Source organism: Dromiciops gliroides, chromosome 5 (genome assembly GCF_019393635.1).
Source record: "Dromiciops gliroides isolate mDroGli1 chromosome 5, mDroGli1.pri, whole genome shotgun sequence".
NCBI classification, from domain to species: Eukaryota; Metazoa; Chordata; class Mammalia; order Microbiotheria; family Microbiotheriidae; genus Dromiciops; species Dromiciops gliroides.
In genome coordinates this window covers 301,560,448-301,583,447 of record NC_057865.1, presented here as the reverse complement: position 1 = coordinate 301,583,447, position 23,000 = coordinate 301,560,448, and the positions used below count along the sequence as shown (strand labels likewise).

At 51.6% G+C, this 23,000-nt stretch overlaps 1 protein-coding gene across 1 annotated transcript in view; it reads left to right on the top strand.

The window, feature by feature from the left end:
• Positions 1 to 14,078: 14,078 nt before the first annotated feature.
• Positions 14,079 to 23,000, top strand: part of PPARA (peroxisome proliferator activated receptor alpha) — a 53,071-nt gene continuing 44,149 nt past the window's right edge. Inside the window, exon 1 of the mRNA XM_043967456.1 lies at positions 14,079 to 14,148. The gene's annotated coding sequence lies outside the window, so the exon portion shown is untranslated. The remainder of the gene's footprint in view (positions 14,149 to 23,000) is intronic.

The following is a 23,000-nucleotide window of genomic DNA, read 5'->3' as shown; positions in this document are numbered from 1 at the left end:
TGAAACGAAGGTCTTTGAGGGCAAGACCAGGAGTCTTTTCTTTGGCGTCAGGAAGTGACGCGGGCGAGTGGGAGGAGGAAGGAAGAGACTGGCGCTGACTCTGGCTTTTTTTCCTTGGGACTCTGGTGGAGAGCGGAGCTAGAAATGTGCTCTCCCTTTAATAGATAGGAATCTAGGCCTTTCTCTCTCTTTACCAAATTCTTATTCTCCTTAATAAATGCTTAAAAGCCTAACTCTTGCTAAAGCTTATAATTTATTGGCGACCACTCATTAGATATTTTAGACAGACTATCTAGAATTTTAGCCCTTAACAGTGTGAGGTGGCATCTAGCCATGGGGGGGGGGTCTGGACCCGTGATGATTTTATCTGTGTGGAAAACTCCCATTGGGAAAAATGAATGCCAGTTATAAAATCCACCCACTGAGGTAACTATTTTTAAGCTCCAGTCTTCAAGAGGTGTCTGGGGCACTTAGGGTTCAGTGACTCACCTTTGGTCACCAGGCAGCCTGTGACAGAGGCAGTGCTGGAACTCAGAGGCCAGCCCTCACCCTACCAAGCCCCTCAGGCATCTCTTGCAATGCTCCCTGCTCGGTTTGTTTGGTGGTTTTTCCCTTTTAAGTTGCCTCAGCAGAGCATTTCAAAGATTCCTACCAACGAGAAGGGATGACTTGAGAGGCCTTGGTGACCCAGTGAGCCAGTAGCCTGTAATTTACAGTTGGAGACATTCCATCACAAGGAATTTAACACTTCGGCAGGTGGGGCCTGGGAAAGGAGGAACTGGAACCCTGAGGTCCCGGCTCTGATCCCGCCCTCCTTCCCTGAAAAGGCTGTCCTGGGTGCTGAGCCAGGCTGTCCCAGGCAGAGCACACCTTTCATTACGGAGCCTGCTAGCCAGCCTGGTTGGAATTATCGCTGCTTTTTGCCGGGCAGGACAACAATGGGCATGAATGTCTCCCGAAAGGAGTAGAGTCCATCGGGAGTTGGAGGCTTAATAAAATTACTCAGAGCCCTGGGGGGGAAGGGGGAAGCAGAAAAGGAAGGGATAGATCCCAGTGGGTCAGCAGTGCATCAGCCATCACATGTGGGACACCACTGCTGCTTTCCAGGTCCTGCCTCAGGGGCTGGGTGGGAATGAAGAAGTACAAGGAGAGAGAGAGAGAGAGAGAGAGAGAGGTAGAGACGTAGAGACAGAGAGACAGAGAGACAGAGAGAGACCGAGACAGAAACAGAGAGAGTCCTATCTTCAAAGACCCTTTACCCGATGGAGAATAGGACCACTGACCAGCCTAGCACCTATGCCCAATCATGAAGGCACGTGGGGTCCTGGGGGTGAGGAATGTTCAGGTCATTCATTCTAGCAACAATGCTACATTGGTCTGAATAAAGGATGCTTTTGACTGTGGACAGCACCCACCCCCACCCCCACCCTTATCTTTAAAAGGTATGTGAGGGATACCCACGTGGTACTGTCCACAGAGCAACTGGCCCTGGAGTCAGAAGGACCCGAGTTCAAATTTCTTCACCTCCGGGCTGTGTGATCCTGGGCAAATTGCTTGACCCCAATTGGCTCCCAAAAAGAAAGAAAGGATTAGGTGTGTTTCGCTTTTCAGGACAGATAATTGTTTAAAAGTACTTCCTCTGAAAAAGTTTACATTTTCTTCCATATCAATTGGAACAAACATTGACTCCATTCCAAGGAAGTGATGGGGGTATAGAGGGCTAAGCCCTGGTGCACACCCTGCCTCAGACATTTACTACGACCTTGGGTGGGTGCTTAACTCCCCCACCCCCAAGTCTCCTCAACTATAACATGAGAGGGTTCCTTCCAGTTCTAGCTCTTTGATACTAAGATCAAAGATTCCTTAGGCACCTACTGTTTGCCGGGCACTATGGTGGGATCCAGGGGCTACCCACCCACAACATCCTCCTGAGGGAAAACAGCACCGGCACAGAGAAGGACATAAGAAATATGTACAGAGTCCTTTGGGGAACTGTGTTTGGCTGTGACTGACTTGGCCTGTCGAGGGCTTCAGCTCCACCTGAGGCTTTCCAGCATGTATGTCAGCTGAAATCTGCCCTGGCCATGGGTGTTGCCACTTTCTCTGGTGTTGCCTCCCGGTTACTGCCTTTCAATCAACCAATCACACTTAAAGTGTTTTTACAAATAGCTCGCATAGTGAGTGCCTGCATTACCTACCTGCCTGCTCTGCGATGAGTCCTGGGGTCACAAGGATACAAGTGAGACAGTCTCTGTCTTCCCGGGGGTCTTCCATCTCACTGGGGGAGGCACCTCCACATACATGAATATGTACCAGATAATTCCAAGGAGGATTTTGTGGGGAAGCCCTGAGTCGTTGGAGAGCTGGTGATCCCAAGAGGGGAGCAGGAGAGGGGCGGGGAAATCATCTTAAAGTCTACACCCTCTCCTTAAGGTTTCTGACAAAATAGTCTAGTAGTGTTCTTTCCTCATGAGGGGCAATATGGTGCAGTGGACAGAGGCCTGGATTTCGTACCTGGAGTCAATCAAGTGATTCTTTATTAATTGCCTACTGGATCTGAACCCAGCTTCAGACACTACCCTACTGTATGACCCTGGGCAGGTCACTTACTCCCCTAGGCTTCAGTTTCCAGTACAATAAGGGCTCAGGAGAGTGATAAAGCTCAGGGGAGGGTGTGTCTCTGAAGCACTTTGCAAACCTTGGAGAAAATGGAAGGGGAGGGGAGGAGAGAGAAACAGAGACAGACAGAGAGAGAGAAGTATATGGGTATGTGGGTATGGATATATGGATTGTGTATATATGGAGAGATGTGTGTGTATATATGTGAATAGGGAACACATATGTCGGTAGATATGTATATATGCATATGTACTCTGACATGTATGTCTGTGTTTTGCACATGTTTATGTGGACACCCCCACATCCATACAAACCAGACCGTCTCTGCCCTGGTCTTCTCAGACCCCTCTGGGGCACTCAGAGGTTACTTGTCCTTTTCCTGGGTAGAAGGTCAGGTCCCTGAGGACAAGGACCACTTCCTCTCTGTCATTGCATTCCCAGAGTCTATACATGCAGTAGGCACTTTAAGAATGCTTGTTGGGGCAGCTTGGTGTCACAGTGGATAAAGCACCTGCCCTGAATTCAGGAGGACCTGAGTTCAAATCCAGCCTCAGACACTTGACATGTACTAGCTGTGTGACTCTGGGCAAGTCACTTAACCCTCATTGCCCCACCCCACCCCCAAAAAAAATCCTCCCTTTAAGAATGCTTGTTGATGGCCAGGATGAAAGTGTGTTGAGCTGGAGAGGGGAGTGGGAACAAGGTGCCTACAAACAAGGGTGTGTCAGGGACATCGGAGATACCAGCCAAGGGTATCTAGGATGCCAAAGGGGGGGGGCCTCCCTTTTCTCTGGGTAAGATCAAAGAAGGACTCTCAAAGAGGCCCGGGGGCTGAAGGGGCTTTCAGGCGAAGCAGGCCTTCCTCATGGGAGTGGTTGATAGCAATGCTGAGATAGGTGTGGGTGTGTGTGGTGAGCCCTCCCCCATCCCCATCCACGTGAGACACACACGCACACAAACAATCCATTCCACTTTTTTCTTTGCCTTCTACTATTATCGCCTTCCCCCCCCTTTTAGGAGCCCTAATAAGGGTCCCAAGAAGCAGCAGGCTTCCCTCCTGCCCCCTTCCCTCCTGTCCCATCCCCTCCTCCCATCACCCCTTCCTCTCCTCCCTCCTTAGCGCAATGTTTATTTTCAAGTCAACATCTCCTGCAGGTGTTGGGACTTGCAGCCTGGACTAGGAAATTATAGGTAAGGGCTTGATTCTGATCTTTGACAAGCGCAATGACTGGGTGTGGGCGGGATGGGTTAAGAGCTCACTGGGGTCCCACCCACTCTCTGCCCTGGCAGAAGAGCGGCCTCTGGGCAGGCTGCCTGGCTGAGAGAAGCCCTGCTTCCCCCGTGGGAACAGACGTGGCCCCTGAGCAGATCCCTCCCAGCCTGAGGTGTTGGGGAGACAGAGGAAAGCTCAGGAGGTTAGGAGTCACACACCAGGACCTCCGGAGACTGTACTTGAACCTGAGTCTCCCTGACTTTGACTTTCTCTCTAATGTTTCTCTCTCGTTCTATACATTGTTCTCCTTCTGCTCCCTTCTCAGTCTCCTCTGAAACTGTCCCTGTCATCATTTTCTGATGGATCATAATATCCCATCATATTATTAACCTTGATCTGTTTAGCCGTTTCTCAATACATAAGCACACTCCCCTCCATTTCCAATTTGGTCGCTGCCCGAAATAGAATTTCAATTCGATGAAAACACTGCTTGAGCTCGGTGCCCAGGAGGAGGAGGAACAGTGACCCAGGGCTGAGTGAGCTGGAAAAGAGGGGAGGGTGGCAGCCCTGGAGTGCTCTTTGAAAGTCCTCCTCATTCCACTCCCAGACAGGAGGTCCTCCCTCCCTCCCCCGCCCACCTGGAGGCCACAGGTGCTCTGTGGCCACTGACAAGGGGGTATGTTTGGGAAACAGTAGTGACATTTTCTAGTTTCGTATCACCTCCCCTCTCCTCCCCTGAAATCCAGCCCTTGCATCAAAGAATTAAAAAAAGGGAGGGAAGGCCGTTCAGCAACACGCATCACCCAAAGCAGGTCATACACACAATGTTCTACACCCATCGTCCCCACTTCTGCAAAGAAGGGAGAGAGGTGCCCTTCCTTGTCCCTTCTGCTGAGGCCTCCTCAGTCATTATTTTTACGACTGTCGGTTTGGTTTGGATCTTGGCGTTTACTTGGTTGCAATGAATGGGTGTCATTTTCCTCGTTCTGCTTGCTTCACTTTGCATCAGTTCATATCAGTCTTTCCATGCTTCTCTATATTTCACATACTCATCATTTTGTAGGACCCCTAGTCCATCCCCCTCCACTACCTTCCTCCTCCTCCATGGGCCTCTTGACTATCAAAAGGCTTGGATGAGATGGGAATCAACAGCTCTATTCCCTTCAATGAGATAAAGAGCATGGGACTCACCTCTATGTCTTGAGGTCCTGGACACTGTCATTTGACCTATTTATGTAAACTCGGGGCCTTGAGGCCTTGCCTGGCAGCAGTGAGGGCCCAGCAGAGGTGGTGTAACATAGATTTGTAGTGGGTCCTGTCGCCACAGTTGTGAAACTTTCTCCACCTTTGTTCCTCAGCATGTACGTAGGATCAAAGGTACACACTGCGGTGGGAATGATCCAAGGCTGAGGCTTGGCAGGGCACAATCAGTGAAATGATACGGGGCCCGGGGACTCAGGAGGAGAGGGGAATGTAGTTAACTGGCTCAGACAGTGGTCAAAATGGGGCAAAGAGGAGAAGACGAGAGTGGTTTGGTGCAAGGAAATGGCTTGTGAGAAAACCCAGGCTGGAAGTCATGGTGTAGACAGATGCATGGACAAATAAGGAGGTGGCAGGGCTCTAGAAGCTGGGGGTGGGGGAGGGATGGTCAGGAAAAAGCTTCCTGTAGGGGTCAGCCTAGTGTCAAAAGGTTCAGAAGGCGGAGGTTAAGGGGAAGTACATGCCAGGCATGAGGGACGGTCAGTGCCAAGGCCCAGGGATGGAACATAGGCAAGGAAGCCAGGAGAGGGCATCTAGGCCTTGGGTCTGTTCCTGGAGATTGCTGGGGGCAGGATAATGTGGGGTCCCGCCATGGCCAGGCCGCAGACTCACAGAGGGGAACCTGGTTTTCCAAAAATTGAAGATGGCTTCTTCCTCTCTGTGTGATCAATGAACTTGGCTATGAGCCCCTTAGAAGAGAACATGAGAGGGGCAGTGGGTGAGGAGATGCTCACAAAGGGAAACTGTACTCCCTGAGGTCCAGTGGACAAGTCAATTGGGCCAGACTAGGTGCCTTCACTTGACCACAGGGTTACTAGATTTGTCTTCTCCTGAGGTTCTAGTCTGTCATGGGGAGGCCCGAGGATGGATTGTAGTCTGCTTGCTCAGGCACAAAGGCTCATGACCAAGGCATGAATTTGGGACCCAGCCCAGCCACCTTTGGGAAAAGAAACTCCCCAGCTGACAAGAGCATGGTCCATGGAAAATGGAGTCGAAGTCCTAGATGGGTCCCTATCAAGGCTCCCAGACAATTCTTTTATAATACCCCTGTGGGAGGGGCAGCTAGGTGGCCCAGTGGATAGAGCACTGGCCCTGGAGTCAGGAGTACCTGAGTTCAAATCAGACCCCAGACACTTAACACTTACTAGCTGTGTGACCCGGGGCAAGTCATTTAACCCCAATTGCCTCACTTAATAAAATACCCCCTGTGGACAAGATGCTCACTTATAGGATGAGTAGGTGCATTTGGGACCAGTGGAATGACCTGAGCCAAAGCATAGAGTAACAAAATAGATATTCAACATAGAGAGGAGCTAATAAGGCTAATGGAGGCGATGGAATTCCAGCTGAGCTATTTAAAACCCTAAAAGATGGTGCTATTAAAGTGCTGCACTCAAGATGCCAGAAAATTTGGAAAACTCAACAGTGGCCACTGGATTAGAAAAGCTCAATTTACATCACAACCTTAAAGAAGGACAATGCTTTAGCAATATTGATCTGAGAATTCCCAGAAGACCAGGCTGATTTTCAAAGAGGCAGAGGAACTAGAGACCAAATTGCCAGCATTAGCTGAATTATGGAAAAAGCAAGGGAGTTCCAGGAAAACATCTACTTCTGCTTCATTAAACTACATTAACTATGACTGTGTGGACCACAACAAAATGTGTAAGTCCTTAAAAAGATGGGAGTACCAGATAATTTTACTTGTCTCCTGAGGAATTTATGTGGGCCAAGAAGCAACAATTAGGACAAAACATGGGACAACTGATAGGTTTAAGATTGGAAAGGGAGCACAGCAAGGTTGTATATTGCCACCTTATTTATTTGCAAAATGCAGGCTGGACGAATCAAAAGCTGGAATTAAGGCTGCCCAGAAAAATATCACAATGTCAGATGTGTAGATGATACCCATCTGATGGCAGAAAGTGAAGAGGAATTCAGAGCCTCTTGATGAGGGTGAAAGAGGAGAGTGTAAAAGCTGGCTTGCAGTGTAACATAAAACAAACCCAAAGAGCTTGGCAACTGGTCCCATCACTTCCTGGCAAAGGGAGGGAGAAAAATGGAAGCAGAGTCAGATTTTATATTCTTGGGCTCAAAGATCACTGCAGACGGTGACTGCAACCATGATATTACAAGACACTTGCAGGGGCAGCTAGGTGGCGCAGTGGATAAAGCACTGGCCCTGGAGTCAGGAGTACCTGAGTTCAAATCCGGCCTCAGACACTTAACACTTACTAGCTGTGTGACCCTGGGCAAGTCACTTAACCCCAATTGCCCCCCCCCCAAAAAAAAAAGAAAAAAAAATAAAAGACACTTGCTCCTTGGAAGGAAAGCTGCAGCAAACCTGGACAACAGACTATGAAGCAGAGACATCACCTTACCAACAAATGTCTGCATAGTCAAAGCGATGGTTTTTCCAGTAGTGATGTATGGCCATGAGACTTGAACTATAAGGAAAGCCAAGGGCTGCAGAATCGATGCTTCCAAATTCTGGTGCTGGAGAAAACTTTTGAGTTCCTTGCAGAGCAAGAAGGTCAAATCAGTCAATATTTAAAGAAATGAATTCAGACTATTATTTGGAGGGACAAACACTGAAGCTGAGGCTTAAATACTTTGGCCACATAATGAGAAGGGAATCATTGGAAAAGACTCTGATGTTGGGAAAGATTGAAGCCAAAAGGAAAAGGGAACAGCTGAGGATGAGACAGATGGAGAGTATCATGGAAACAACTAGCATGAGTTTGGACAGAGGTCCAGAGGTAGTAGAGGATAGAAAGGCTTGGTGTGCTATGGCCCATGGGGTCCCAAAGAGTTGGACAAAGCTGAACAATAACAACAGTGGAGTATCCCAGCTATCTATCCTTGACCCTATTTCTCTCCCCTTCTAGATTGGACAGTATACAACCTTGCTGTGCTCCTTTTCCAATCTTTCAATAAACATGCACCTCTCATGAATTCAGTTCAATAGCCATTTATTAAACCGTGATTGTGTGCAAAGCACTATTCAGTCACAGAAATTCAATAACTAGAATGCAATGATCCCTGACCTCAAGAAGTTTCCATTCTGTGGGCTAACAGCACAGATGTCAAGCTCTCCACTTTGTGCGTGCCACAAAGCTGGGAGAGAAAGACAATACACTGGACCCAAAAGACCCGAAGGATCTCTACAGGCCTTTAAAGTTTCCAAAACACTTCACTCCACGCAACCTGACGAGGTTGTGCAAACCTATGAGGAAGTACCAGTCTTATTATCTCTATTTTGTTGATGAGGAAGCAGACCCTGGAAGATTAAGTAACCTACTCATAGTCTCAAACTAGGAAGGACCTGAGAAGTGGGAGGGGAGCCAGATCTCCCCACTTAAAGTCACTCCTCCAGACTCAGGTTCAAAAGATCAATGATTGGGAGGAAAACCTGAACAAGATTTCAGAGGAAGAAACACCTGGGGGTCTTAGTGGATCACAAATGAATTACAAATCAATGGTGTAGAAAGGCAACCTAAAAAAAGGAATGCCATCCTAGCTGGCCTCGATAAAGGAACGTGGCGTCTCAAACAAGAAACGTGAGCAATCATCCGTCCTCTGCACTGGTCAGTCTACATCTGGAGTTTTGTGCTTTGCTATGGACAGCACACTATGGGAAGGAGACTGACAGCATCCTCCTTCCCCACCCACTCCTGCTTAGAGATGATGAAGCTGGCAGTTGATGGGAAATCTTCCCAGGGGTGCACAGTCCGCAGAAACCTGGGCTTTTCAGGCCAGAGAAGACTCAAGGGAACCGAAGGATACAGTGGCTGTCACCCTAGTTTTGCAGAGCTGTTATCCAGATAGTAACAGTTTGGTGGCAGACTAAATACTGCACCGAACATAAAGTCAGGAAGCCCTGAGTTCAAATCTGACACTTACTGGCTGTGTGACCCTGGGCAAGTCACTTCACTTCTGTTTGCCTCAGTGTGTCTCAACTATAAATGGGAATAAGAGCTACTACCTTCCAGGATTGTTGTGAAACTCAAATGATAGAATATCTGTGAAGTGCTTTTCAAACTTACAAGCTTTTTCCTGTACAGAAGAAGGATTCTGCTTGACTTTAAAGGACAGGACTGAGAGCAATGCCGGGGAGGATGGAGGCAGATAGTTGCCACTTGGAAAAAGCAGCTTCTGTTCAATGCAAGGACACATCTCTTCTAAGGGCTCGGCATCTCCCGATCTATCGATGATCCTGGGAGCTTCTTGAGGGCAAGGCATTCACAACTGGGATCTACCCTTTTGGAGGGAGGGAGCTCCCCAGCCCCAGAAGTATTCCTGGGGGCTTGCTTGTTGGGGTAAGAATAGGATTCCAACTCAACTACAGGGTCTATTTGCTGCCCTGAGAGGCCCCTTCCTACCCAGAGGTTCCGGAAGGCCCTCTCACACCCTGCACCTTGTAGCCTAGAGAGGAGCCAGAGGCTGAGATCGGTGTGCCCAGCATCAGACAGCCAGCTTCCTAACTGGGAAGCCAGCCTTATTTCTACTCTACTCCACTGCTTCTCAGTGATGGGTGAATACTTTATGTAAATGTTAGACCAATCATTTGTATTACATGATTGCGGGTTATAGATTAGATTAGATTGTAAACTCCATGAGGGCAGGGATTGCCTTTTGCCTCCTTTGTATCCCAGGGATTAGCACAGGGCCTGGCACATAGTAGGTAATTCTTTGTCTGGGTACTTCCAGCTCCTAGCCCACAGCCTGGTACACAGTAGGCACTTAATAGGTGTTTGTGGACTGATAGAGGAGGTTAAATAGTCCGACTGGAATCCCCCCAGGTTCAGTGCCAAAGTTTAGCTGTAGGGCCCTGAGCTAAATTCTCAGGGTGCCTCAGTTTCCTCACCTGTTCAATAGCAATCATCTCTGGGCCTGGCTGCCGCCAGGGCTGCTGGGGGGGAGGGGAGCAGAGGAGATCAAAGCCAAGTTTTTCATTCCAGAAGGGGAGTGAGCCACAGACAGGTCAAAGTCTGGGGGCACTGAGGCGCTACAATCTCCCCCACAAAAGCTACTGCCTGAGCTGAGCCGCCTCTCCTCCACGAAGGCCTTGCTCCTGCACCCACTCCCCTCAACCTCTCACTCTTGGTCCCCCAACCCAATGTTCTGACTGGTGGGCTTTCTCTAGCATTGGCTCTAGGCCCCTTATGACTACAAATCAAAGGCGGTGGGGGGCAGCTAGGTGGCACAGTGGATAGAGCACTGGCCCTGGATTCAGGAGGACCTGAGTTCAAATCCAGCCTCAGACACTTGACACTTACTAGCTGTGTGACCCTGGGCAAAGTCCACTTAACCCCAATTGCCTTACCAAAAAAAAACACAAACAAAACAAACAAACAAAAACCAAACAAATCAAAGGCAGTGAGGGAAGGGGGAAGGAGAGGAAGAAGGAAGGGGGTAGGGGAAGGAGAGGAAGAGAATTAGCTCGCAGCTCATTCCCCAAGGAATGCCACACTACTCCACTTTTAGCACCCTGTGCTGACTCTGGCTCACAGCTTCCTCTTGAGCAGCAGAGGGCTGGGGAACAGGGGCTGCTCTCCTCTTCCCATTGGCTGGAGGACAAGGTTTCCCTCCCTCTCCTCTGCCTGGAGTCCAGCCAGCAGGCAGCCCAGAGGCCAGGCCGGCCCCTTTAGCTCTCCCCTACCTTGAGCCCTAAGCAGCCGGGGCTGGGGGTAGGCAGGGGCGGGCCCCACCATCGGTGTCAAGCGGCTCGCCAGCCCTGCCTGTGATCCCTGGCATTTGCTGGGCTGCAATGCCTTTCAGTCTTCTTGGCTCTCTCCCCTGGTGCCCTTCACCCCCTTTCCTCCTCCGGTGTGTATCCTGGGCCTTCTGGGCACCCTGTCAGCCTCGTCCCTCCCCCTCCCACTCGCGTCCCCTTTTCCCCACACTTCCCGGCCCTCCCCTTCCTTGGACGCAGCCACAGAGCCAGTCGCGTGCTCGGCAAGTCATCGACTGGCAGTCACCCTGGCAGGGACCTTGGACACAAACTTAAGCCTCATCGAGCTCACTTTACAGGTGAGGTAACCCAGACGCAGATAGTGACAGGAGCGGCTCGCAGGCCAAGGCCAGTCTTGTGGAAAGGAAGTTGGGTTGGCGCCTGACTCCGGGTCCCAACGCAGCCACTTGATACAAGCACTGTGTGACCTTGGGCACGATCTTTCTCCTCTCTGGGCCTCAGTTTCTTCACCTGTAAAACGGGACCTCTAAGCAGGCTCCAATGGTGTACCCTTACATGGGCTCACACAGACACCCATACTGGGCTGTTTGGGAGGAAAAACCCCCGGTAATCAAAGGCTTTGTAAATGTGAGCGGTTCAAGGTCAACAGACTGGAACGCAGCCGAGAAAGCCCTGGGGCTCCCCTCCCCCGAATCCTATTCACAAGCCGGTTCAGAACTCCTTAGCTCTCGTTTTAGAGAGCGCCAGGTTCACACTGGGCCGGGGCTTTAGAAAGGCGCAGCGCCCAGAGCGGCGGAGACCCTCCATCCGGGGGGTCCCAAGCTGCTCATCCAGGGGGAAGTCAGCCTGGGATGATGGAGAGAACGGCTTAGCTCAGCTCCCGGGGCGGGGGAGAGGGGGGCGGAGGTAACGGCTAGAGTCGGAAGTGGGTCCTCTTCCCCCCCCCCCATCAGCATTGTCCCTCTTCAGAGGATCGGAAGCGGGAGAACCAGATCTAAGTACAAAACCACAAAACTGAGGCATAGGGTAAGCGAGTGAGAGACAGGCGGGGCCAACTGAAGTTGGGGAGGCAGTACCGAGTCCCTGCCCCCTCCTCCAAAGGGCACCACCTCGCCCAACCCCTCCCCCGCCTTTGCCCGGCTCAGGGCGCCCTTCCCCCTGGACCCGGGTCCGCGTGATCCGCCCTAGGGCTCCACAGTCTCAGTCCCACCCCACCTCTCGGCCCCGCCGAATGCCAGCCCCTCCACCACAGCCAATCCCCAGGCCAGATTCGGGGAGGTGTGTCTCCCCTTCCCTCCCCTCTCCTTCCAGCCGAGAGGAGGCCAGCCAGAGAGGGGGGGGAGAGAAAAAAGAGGGCGAGTTGGGGGGGGGGGGAAGGAACGGGGACTATGAGAGAGGGGGCAGAGGGATGGGAGAGGGAAGAGATGAAAGACCGGAGGTATGAATGGGAAGGAGTAAGGGGAGAGAGAAGGATGGGGAAAGAAAGGGAAGACTAGGGTGGGAGCCAGGGCCGGGGGCGAGCAGTGTGAAGGAGCGGGAGAGAGGAGAGAGCCAGCCGGTTGGGGTGGGGGTGGGAGAGCAAGGAAATCGACTAATACTCTAAGGGTGGAGTTGGGGAGACGAACTGGGAACGGAGGGAGGGAGGTTTTGTCGTGGCCTGTGATTCCGTCAGACTTCCCGGTGAGGGAAGTCCTTTCACCAACGCACATGAGCCCCTTCTCCGTACCTCTGGAGTCGGAGAGAGGTGGACCTGCTCAGGGCCCACGCCCACCAGTTTATGTCCGTGTGTTGTGGTCGAGGCTGCACCTGTGCCTCCCGCCCCTGAAGGGAGTCCTCCTTACGGCGCCCGTTGCCTGAAGTACGGAAGACTCCCTCCCTCGGGCACGGCTTGTGGCCCTCTCTGGGCCTCAGTTTCCTCCTCTGTAACTAACATGAGAGACTAGACTATATCATCCGCTAAGGCCCCTTCCAGCTCCAAATCGATGACTCCATCATCGGAGTGCTTCCAAAGCGCATTCCACTGACTGTCTCCTCCGTGAGGGGGTCCTAACAGCGGGGACAATCAGCCCCATTAGACGAATGAAGAAACTGAGGCAGAGCGGGTAAATGACTTGCCCAGGTCACCCTGATAGGACGCCTAAAGACAGGAAGTGTGGGGCGGAGTCTGACCGTCTGTCCCCCGCCCCTACGCCCTCATCCCCAACCAACTCCAGACTCCCCTCACCCTCCCGGGCGACAGGTGTCTGAGGGGCTGGGTGGGGGGTGGGTGCGGCCGGCGCATGCTCCATTGCCGGGAGAAGCCGGAGGCTGCCTAGGCCTCCCTGCTCACGGCCCCCAGTGCCGGTGCCCGCTGTCAGGCGCGCCCGCCCCCCGCCTCCGGCCCCGCCCCCCCTGCCCGGGCCCTCGCCGGAGGCCCGAACAGGAGCCGGAGCCGGGCCGCGAACAGGCAGCGGTGGCACGCGGTACGGGGCACGCAGGGCCACGGGACGCCTGGAGCGCGGGAGCGGGCACCAAGGGCACCCCTTCCCTCCGGGGCTCGGCTCGCTCCGCTCGGAGGGGTCTCCGCCGGGTAAGGGGCGCGGCGCGGGGACTGGGAGCACGGTTCCCCGGGGGACAGGGGCACACGCGGGGCCGGTGCCCGGGGAACGGGGGCAGCACGAAGGCTGCATGCCACCCCCCTCCACCCGGGTGCCCGAGCCGTCTCCTCCGGGCGCCGAAGCTCCCGGGGACGAGGAGGCCTCTGGGGCCCGGGCACGAGACTTGGCCCTGAACTTGGCACTTGTGGTTCTTACCGGAAAGTCTCCAGGCCTGGGGGGAAGAGGGGGACGGGCCGCCCGAGGCAGGCAGAGCCGGGCCCCGCGGTATGGCGAGTCGCTTCCGGCTGAGGCAGGGGTCCCCGCCCCCCTCCGAGGGCTTCGGGGTGCCCCTACTCTGTCCCCACCAGCCGGCGCAGGTCGGGCCGCAGTACCCCGAGGCCACCTCCAGGAGGCAGGATGAGCCTGAGGAAGCGCCTGGCGAACGCTACTGGGGCCGGGATCGAGCTAGCCCCCCGAGCGCCCGTGGGGCGGGGTGGCCCAGCTGCTGGCAGGGAGCCCCCGCTAGCTAAGAATGCTCTGGAGCGGGGAGCGCCCGGCGGGGCGGGGCGGGGCGCTCCAGGCTTGACACCCTCCACGCCAGGCTAAGACTAGGCGCCATCGGAGGTTCCAGGGACCGCTGCCCCGCAAGGGAAGGTCTCCCTGCCCCACACTGATGGAGCTGCTGCCGCCGCAGCCCCTCTCTCCCTGGCTCTTTCTGAGATCCCAAGCCGGGCATGGCGAGCGGAGCTGGCTCGGCGCTCGGCTCTGCCTTCTTAGGGCTGCTGGTGGGTCTCCCGGCTGGGTGCCAGCTTCCGGCGGGGGTGGGGGCTTCTCCCACGTTTTCCCCAGCTCGGATCTATTTGGCTGTATTGTCTTGGAGACTTTCTTATTGCCAAGTTTGCCTCATTCAACAGGTCCTGGCCCAAAGTGTTTCTGAGGCCCCATCCTCCCTGCATCTTTGCCATTGATGGTCCTGGCCATCCCCAGGGGGAGGCTGCCTGCTACTGGGGAGTCGGAGGAGCTGGCCTGTGGGGCCATCCCCGCCCCCGCCCCGCCCCGCCTTATTCTGGGCTTCCGTTGCCTTTTACTTGCCTTCTTTCTCGCGTGGTGAAAGGCAGGGGAGTGAAGTGGATCCGGGGTCTCCCGGACTCTTTGGGTGACAAGTACATACAGCAAGTGTGAGCTGAGCAGCAAGGGAGTCAACGGCGACCAGAGATTATCTGGCCTTTGCCGCCTTGGAGCGGGTGCCGAGTCTAGGGAGATAGCTGGATCGGGCCCAGGGGCGGTGGGAAGATGGGGGGCTGGCCGCCTCCGCGGGGAACCCCCTGTGCGCCACGGTCAGCTCACCGAGCCTGGCCAGGGCCTGGTGACTGTCGGCGCCCAAGGTGCTGCTGAGTTGGGGGGGTTCCAGAGAACATCTCGCATCCCCTCCACCCCTTCGCTTCCTGCCATGGCCACAGTTAAGAGCACTTTCTCCCCCTTCCTCCTGAGAGAAGCCCTCGGTTGACTGAAGCAGCCCAGAGCCTGCAGGGTGCCCAGACAGGTAAAGAGGGAGGGCTGTCGCCCGCAGCTTTGCCACCTCGGAGTGCAGCCATGGCCTGAGTGGCAGTGGGGCTGGCCTGTGGCTGGGGGGGGGGGCTTGGCTTTCTTTTTCCCGACGCTCGAGGCCTTGGGGCAACCTTGTTGGGGGCGCTATTCTCTGATAGTTTCCGATGTTTAGAACTAGTGTTTCCGAATGCTTAGAACTAGGGGCTACGTTTGCATTTCTTTTGCTACAGAGTTTCTGCCCCTTGCATTGACCGCCTTTGGCAGTACCTTCCCTCACAGCCAGAGAGAAGAGCTGGCCTTTCGATAAAGAGGAGTAGGACTGCCATTGAGTAAAGGGTTGCCTAGTGCCAGGCTCTTGGCTAACCCTTACCTATGCTGTGTAAATGGAAGGTAGTCCCAGCTGGCACCAGGGAGGGAAGGAAACAATCCCAGACAAATTTGGCTTCCAGCAGTTTTGTTCCCAAAGTAAACTGAGGAGATAAAAGAGGTTTTCAATCCCCCTTGGCCCCCAAATGTAGAATAACAGTTAAGAAAAGGCTGTGAGGAAGAGCTTTTTATGACCCCTTGAGGTACAAAGGAGGCCCCAACAGATTTTTGGAAAAATCATTGAATTGCGAGGCAGTTTTTAAAGGGTCTCCAAGGTGAAATTCATCAGATTTTGCAATCCTCCCCCACAAACAAAAACAAACAAGGCCTTTGGTTTTCTAGTCCTAACCCTTTTCGTGGATGATAAGTATCTTGATGAGGGAGGAATAGCCTAGGTCTTTGCTTTCCACTTGGTGTGTCCCTGGCATTTTAAAAGGGAGAGAAAGCCCTGGCTGCTGGATTGAGGGCCCTGGGACTAGCCCTGGAAGCCCTCTTTTCCTAGGCACCACCTGCAAGGCAGAGAGCCCGACCCCACCCCCCATGCCAGACCTCGGGGCCTGCCTGTGAAACCAGTGCCCCGGGTCCAAAGGGCTGGCGTTTCTGGGGTTGCCTCCCATAGGGCCCTGTTAGTGATCGTACAGTGGAAAGAGCTGTGGTCTTGGAGTGAGGTCAAGTCCCTGCTCCAGTGCCCAGTTAGCTGGGTGACCCTGGGCTGGTCACTTCACCTGTGTGTCCTCCTCTGTGAAATGAAGATCTGCTTTGCACTCCCAGGGCCTTTGAGAAGAAAACACTTTGGGAATCTGAGCTCAGGAGAGATGCTAATTCTAATAAATGTTTCCATTGAAGAGTATACATCATGGCAACTGAGACTAGAAAATGGAGGTGCTACTGAGAGGCTTGTCTAATAATCCATATTGGTGGTGGTGGCGGCAGCCTCTGTTGGTTATGTAGTCAGCAAACTGCTGTCAGTTACCTATTTGAAGCATGCACATCCCAAAGCTTTAATGTATAACTCCAGAATGAGCCTGCCCACCAGGAGGGCGCCACCCATGGGGGTGGGGGGTGGGGTTCCCTGGACTCCTGATCTAGTCCTATTTGCACACTTGGGTGTTGAATTGACACGATGCCCTCTATGAAGAGAATCTTTTTTAAAAAATTATTTTCTAGGGGCGGCTAGGTGGCGCAGTGGATAAAGCACTGGCCCTGGATTCAGGAGTTCCTGAGTTCAAATCCGGACTCAGACACTTGACACTCACTAGCTGTGTGACCCTGGGCAAGTCACTTAACCCCCATAGCCCTGCAAAAAACAAAACAAAAAAAATTATTTTCTAGAAAATACACAGACTATTCCTTGTTGATGGTCCTACCGATGGGCTGTAGCATGGGACCCAGCTCTCTTGACCTAACTCTCTTCTCATCCATAGTTTCTGATTGCTGATTCTGTGCCATTGAAAAGTATCATGACTTCTTGGGGGATAGGGCATTTTTTCTTTTATGACCTTTGATCACAAAACAGAACAGAATTCGGTAAATTATCAGTGGAGGCCTGGCACTCGGCCTGGGCATTGTGCCTAGGTGTTGGGGAAGAGGGGAAAGAGTTCCAAAGTATTGCATAAGTGGCCCTCCCTTGGGCTTGTTCCTACCCTCCCTGTGCCTGGCCCCACTTCACTGCCCCCAGAGCCAAGTCCATCTCAAGAAGGAGTGTCCTACGCGATGACCTACACACACCTCACACTCAGAGACTCGTGCTTGTCATCACACTCTTGGGTTTTGTATGCCCATGCCCAGCACTCCCTGGGGCAGGATTTCTGCTTCACGTTTCTCTTGACTTGGGCTGGCATGCTCCAAGGTCCCAAGTCAGAATTCAAACCCGAGCTCTGTCACCTCCAGGCTTGCCTTTAAGTCTTTGATCTGGGGGCTGCGCCTGTGGCTGGACGCTGTCCAGAGTCATGTTGGGAAGAGAAGACCCCACTCCTTGAGGTGGCCCCTGCAGGTGCTGGAACAGACCACAATGCTGAGCTGCTGCTAATGTGCAAAGCGTTTAGAGCTTCCAAACAGAATATCAATCAGGGGCGTGAAGAGCCCCTCTTCTGACCTACTTGCCTCCCACTTCGAATTTAGAGGTCACCGCTAATCCTTGGGACAAGTGTCACACTGAAGGGCTACCCTTGGCAAGCAAACCCTGCCTGACCCCCAGCCTCAGACTTAAAGGACAAAAGGTCTCTGTGGAAAGGTCGGAGAAACAGAACAGAAAGCCTGTTTGTCTTTGACTTCTTAATGCTAGGTGAAGTCCTGCGTCTATGGCCACAATTTGTAACCGAAGCAGCCTGTAGTTACGAGATAATCACGTTTCAGTGACAAGTTGCCAAGATACAGTAGAAGGGAACCAGTTATTTAAAGAGAGCAGCCTGTGAGTACATGCCTTTCTGAAGCATGTGAGCGAGCAGGAGCCAGAGTCATTGGGCTGACCTGATGTGGGGCGCAGAGAAGCTCTCCTACAGGGTGTTGTTGTTGTTTTTGTTTGTCCTGTGTTCCCCAAGAGGACCAGGACACGGGGCGGGGGTGATGTCATGGCTTGCACTGAATTGGATTGAAGGGAGGGAGGGAGGGCTGTGCAAGGGCACCTGCCTCACTCTTTCCTCCAGAGCCATCTGGGCCCAGCGGCAAGATAAAGAGCAGGACAATTTGGAGGTGCCCCCAGCCCCATGAGGGGTGGTGGGTATGGAATGGAGGGCGGGGATGCAAATGCCACCTTCTCTCCTCCTCTCTTTCCTTCAGTAAGGAGAAGCTTCTGGTGTCATAGGACCAGAGAGTTTTCCTTTAGAGCATCTTTTTAGGCAACTTCCTATTAACTATGTAAATATGTAACAATGAAATCTGTAACAATACCCACTGTCACCCTTTGCCGCCAACCTGCCTGGGGCTTCTTTGATAAATGCTGGGTTTAAAACTGTGCTAGACCTTTTTGTTTTCGTGCTCGGCTTCTCTTGTCCACCAGCTCCCTCAGCCCTCTGTCAAGTTGTCTCACCTCTTATTTCTGTTCCCTGCCTATAATTCTTGTATTCCCTATCCTGAGAGAACTGGTGCAGTAGTGACCTCATGGATGTTTTTGTTGTGGAAAAGGGTGACTTTGAGGTGAAAGGGAATTCTGTGAGAGAGCCTGTGGGGTAGGGCTGGGCTTGACTCTGCTGCCCCCCCCATTATATAAGTCCAAAGGTTCCTGTGAGCCCTCAGTTTCTTCAGTTGTTTCAATTCTTCAAGATTTCAGAGCCAGATGCTTTCTTCCAACTGCCTGGCTCTTACTCTTCCTACTAGGGAGATTTTGGCCTTTCCAGGCCTGAGCTGGTTTCATGGTTGTTGGGGGAAGAAACTCTTGAATTTCTGCTGGTTTGTGCCCTCCCCACCAGGAATGGGCCTCTGCAGAGCGTGGTTGCTGCCTACTACTGACCTAGCTCCCAAGAGTCCAGACCCACCTCTGAGCTGGGGCAGGAGGCCCTCATATTCTCAGCTCATCCAATCCAGGTAGCCTGATCATGATCTGTGCCATTCTATAACCTTGCCACAGGAGGTCTACCAACATGGTAGACACCTTCCTTGATGTCTCATGATGTGCCAGGAGTTACAGTGGAGCTCTGGTTGGCCACCTGTCATCCCTGAGCCCAGGTGGGCATCTGTCTGTGGGTTTAGCCCCCTCCCACAGTCCTATGGTGGACCCTCCTGCCATACTGTGCTGTCTCAGGGCCAGCTATAGTCTGGGAAACTGTGCTGCAAAGGAAAAAGCCTATGTGGAGTTTGGTTTTAAGGCCATTTTCTTCTTTTCTTCTCTCCTTGTGAAGTCTGAGAGAAAGCTTCTTGCTAGCATATAGGGCGATGGAGAAGCTGCTGGCCACACACAGCCTTGGATGCAGCAGGTGTGTGACGGGATTTGGACTGGAATAGCAGGGGAGTGTCTGAGCACAAGGGGAGCAACCAGACCCCTTAACATCTCCCAGGGGTACCCTCCTCAGGCTGACCTGATAGTCAGAAACCCAAAGAAGGAAAGCAAAAAAGCTTTGTGTTTCAAAAGGACCCGTTTCTCAGACTGAGCATAGGCTGGGCTCCTGAAAGGAATAACGATTGTTGTTTCTCAGATTGGAAAGGCAGACCAAGGGTCCTAGTGGACCCAGCACTGGTCTTGGAGTCAGGAAACCTTGGAGCCTTCAGAACTGTGCAATCCTGAGTGGGTCTCTTCACTTCTCTGGCTCTCAGTTTCCTCAGCTATAAAATGGACTTAGTGACCCTGAGAACCCTGTGTCCCTAGGGCTGTCATCCTGGTTCTGTTCCATAGCCCCTGTTTCTACAGGGTCAGAAGGCAGAGGAGATGGGGAATCATTGCATTTAGTGATGGACGCCATAGACAGTGCTATATTTTATCAAAATAACTGGAGCGGTGAGAGACAGAAGATGACAGCTGGAGGGAGGCCAAGTAACCTGCATAATCAGAGGTCTTCAAATGTGGGTGTGCAGCACAGTAATGGGGGTGGTGGTATGCAAGCTCCCCACCCCGCTGAGAGGTTGCCTCACTCTTTACCTTCTAGTACTTCCCATAGTGTGTTTGTCAGTCAATCACCAAGCATTGATTTACTGATTACTTACTATGCTGCTGCTGCCTACTAATGCATACTACTATTACTGCTGCTGCATACTAATGCTACTACTATTACTGCTGCTGCTACTAATGCTACTACTATGAATCCTACTAAGCTAAGACTAAGACTGGTAGCACTAAGATTCCCTATTCCCCCATTGACCTAGATCATTAACTCTCCAAAGAGAACTTCCAGACGTTAGTCTGAGTTCAACAATAGAGAAGAAAACATGCCTTCTGTGGAGGACACTGACCAACTGGTTTTCACTCTGATAAATGCAACTATCCTTGGAGATTCAGAATCTCCTTAGTCCAAGCCCTTCATTTTACAGGTAAAGGAGACGAGGTCTCAGAAAGGGGAAGGGAGCAGGTCAAGCTTGAGCCAGGGGCTGGAGCAACGCCTAGCCCAGAGCTCCCTCCCTTGTCCCTTATTTCAATATACCAGTTCAAATGATGGATACTGTCTCAAACTGGAGCTCCAACTTTTGTCTTTCTTAAGAAAACAAATCCTTCTTGATAAACTTTAGACCGAGATTCACGATTACCACACTAGTTACACGAATATTTTGATTTAGGAATTCCCACTTGTGTCCTAATTTCACACTCCATTAGTGGTCAAAGATCATTGGCCGTCCTTGAAAGTGGTTAAATATTCACCCACTTTGTTTAGACTTGTGATAAGAGACAAGAATCCAACTTTGCAAGAGTAGTCTGAGTAAAGAGACTCAAGAAAATTCTATGCTTATGTATTTTGTCTGATTTCAAAATAAATACCCCAGCCTGGCAGAGCAACGACCCAACGCCAAAGCCCTTATCTCAAACTGTCTTTGCTAAAAATAGTGTCCTGACTGAGGAGCGAGAGAAAGGCACAAATGGCAAATACTTGTCTCTTCTCCCTAGCTTCCAACTTTTCCAAACACTAGGGACAACACCGTAAGCGAGAGGCTTCCCCTGTCCTGGACCTCCGTTTCTTTATCTGTCAAAATGTGGGAGGATAGACAAGGTGACCCTCAGAGGTCCCCTCCAGCTTCTGTGTCTCTGAACCCCTGTAGGTTCAGCCTTCCATCCCCCTCCTAGAAACTCCCAGTGAGGGCGGGACAGTGGTGTGCGTGCCATGGAAACCTCGGTGGGTTTGGAGTCAGGAGATAGCTGGATGGCACCCTGGCTGGGGCACCAAGAGCCCAGCCACATGACGGTGGGCAAGGGCTTTCCCCTCTCCCTAGGCCTCAGTTTCTTTCTTCATCTAACAGGGAGTTGACTCCATGACCTCTGACGCTCCTTCCAGCTCTTTGATTATGAGCCTCTCTCTGGTCCTTCTGAAAGCCCTAGCCACAAACTGGGGCCCTTTTCTTTTGGCATTACTCACCGTACTTTGAGCATGATAAATGGTGGTGCATGTGAGATCTTGGGGAAAATCCCTAACTTCTTTGGAAACCTCTCAGCCTCCCTTATCTGTAAAAAAAAAACAAAAAAAAACAAAAAAAGCCAACAAAAAACTTGAGGGTACCAGCTCACCAAGGGTCTTACGATCAAATCAACCAAAATAATTTCTTATTCTCCCCTACCAACCTTCCCTGCCCCCATTAGGAAAAAAAGAAAAGAAAAAACCCCTTGTAACAAATAGACACAGTCAAGCAAAACCCATTCCCCATTTGGCCACGTCCCAGTTCTGCAGCATGGCTTCATCCCGTCTCTCGGGAGGTTGCCGTTGCCTCATCAGAGTTCTGAAATTGCGCTTGGTTGAGACACGGATTCCTTACGGGGAAATTGCCTTTAAAACATTGTGATGGTCACTGTATAAATTGTCCCTCCTGGTTCTGCTTCCTTCCCCTTGCACCAACTCACCACACATCTCCCCAGCTTCTCTACAGGCCAACTCATTCTTCGCATCTTACGGCACAATCATAGTATTTCCTTAATATCCACATACTATCATTTGCCCCGCTATTCCCCAACCGACGGGCATCCCTTTAGCTTCAGTTTTTTTGTGCCACTACAAAAAGAGCTATAAAAATATCTGTAGTATGGGTCCTTTGCTTCTTTCTTTGAAATTGATGGCTCATTAGCAGCCTTGATTTATAACGATCCTTGGAGCAGTCCTATCTCTACCGGCTTCGCTTTTGAGAGAATTTTGTCCTATATAAGTTTCAATGAAGAAGTTCAGTGTTTGGCTGTAAAATTGTCATTGAAATGGTGCCTGTGAAGCTGGGCATTCACCAGGATGGCATTTTCTTAGAATCAGTGCCACAGGACATGGGTTGGGGCAGCTAGGTGGCGCAGTGGATAAAGCACCAGCCTTGGATTCAGGAGGACCTGAGTTCAAATCCAGCCCCAGACACTGCCACTTACTAGCTGTGTGACCCTGGGCCAAGTCACTTAACCCTTATTGCCCTGAAAAAAATAAAAAAGACATGGGCTGGAGGCCATGAGGCAGATCAAGGCTCCAGGGAGGACTGAGTCTGAGGGTTTTAGTTGACAGAAAGAACAAAGAGGAAAGTAGACAAGGGAGTAGACATCAGTGGTGGGGAAGGAGAAGGGGGGGGTAGGAAAATAGGGACACTAGTGCACTGTTGGTGGAGTTGTGAACTGATCCAGCCATTTTGGAGAGCAATTTGGAATTATGCCCAGAGAGCTATAGGACTGTGTATGCCTTTTGACCCAGCAATACCACTACTAGGTCTGTATCAGAAAGAATTTTTTTAAGAGAGATTAACCATATCTGATTGCTTACCACCAGGGGCGGGGGGAAGGGAGGGAGGGAAGAAGGGATAAAAATTGGAACTTAAAACTATAATAAAATGTTTATTACTAAAAAAAGAGATTAAAATATTTATAGCAGCTTTTTGTGGTGGCAAAGAATTGGAAAATTGAGGGGGGGGGTACTTCATCCATTGGGAAAGGCTGAACAAGTTGTGGTATATGATTATGATGGAATATTATTGTTCTATAAAGAAATGATGAGCAGGGATGCTTTCTGAAAAACCTGGGAAGATGTAAATGAACTGATGCAAAGTAAAATTCAAAGAATCAGGAGATCATTATACACAGTAACAGCAATATTGTATGTTGATCAACTGTGAAAGACTTAGCTCCTAA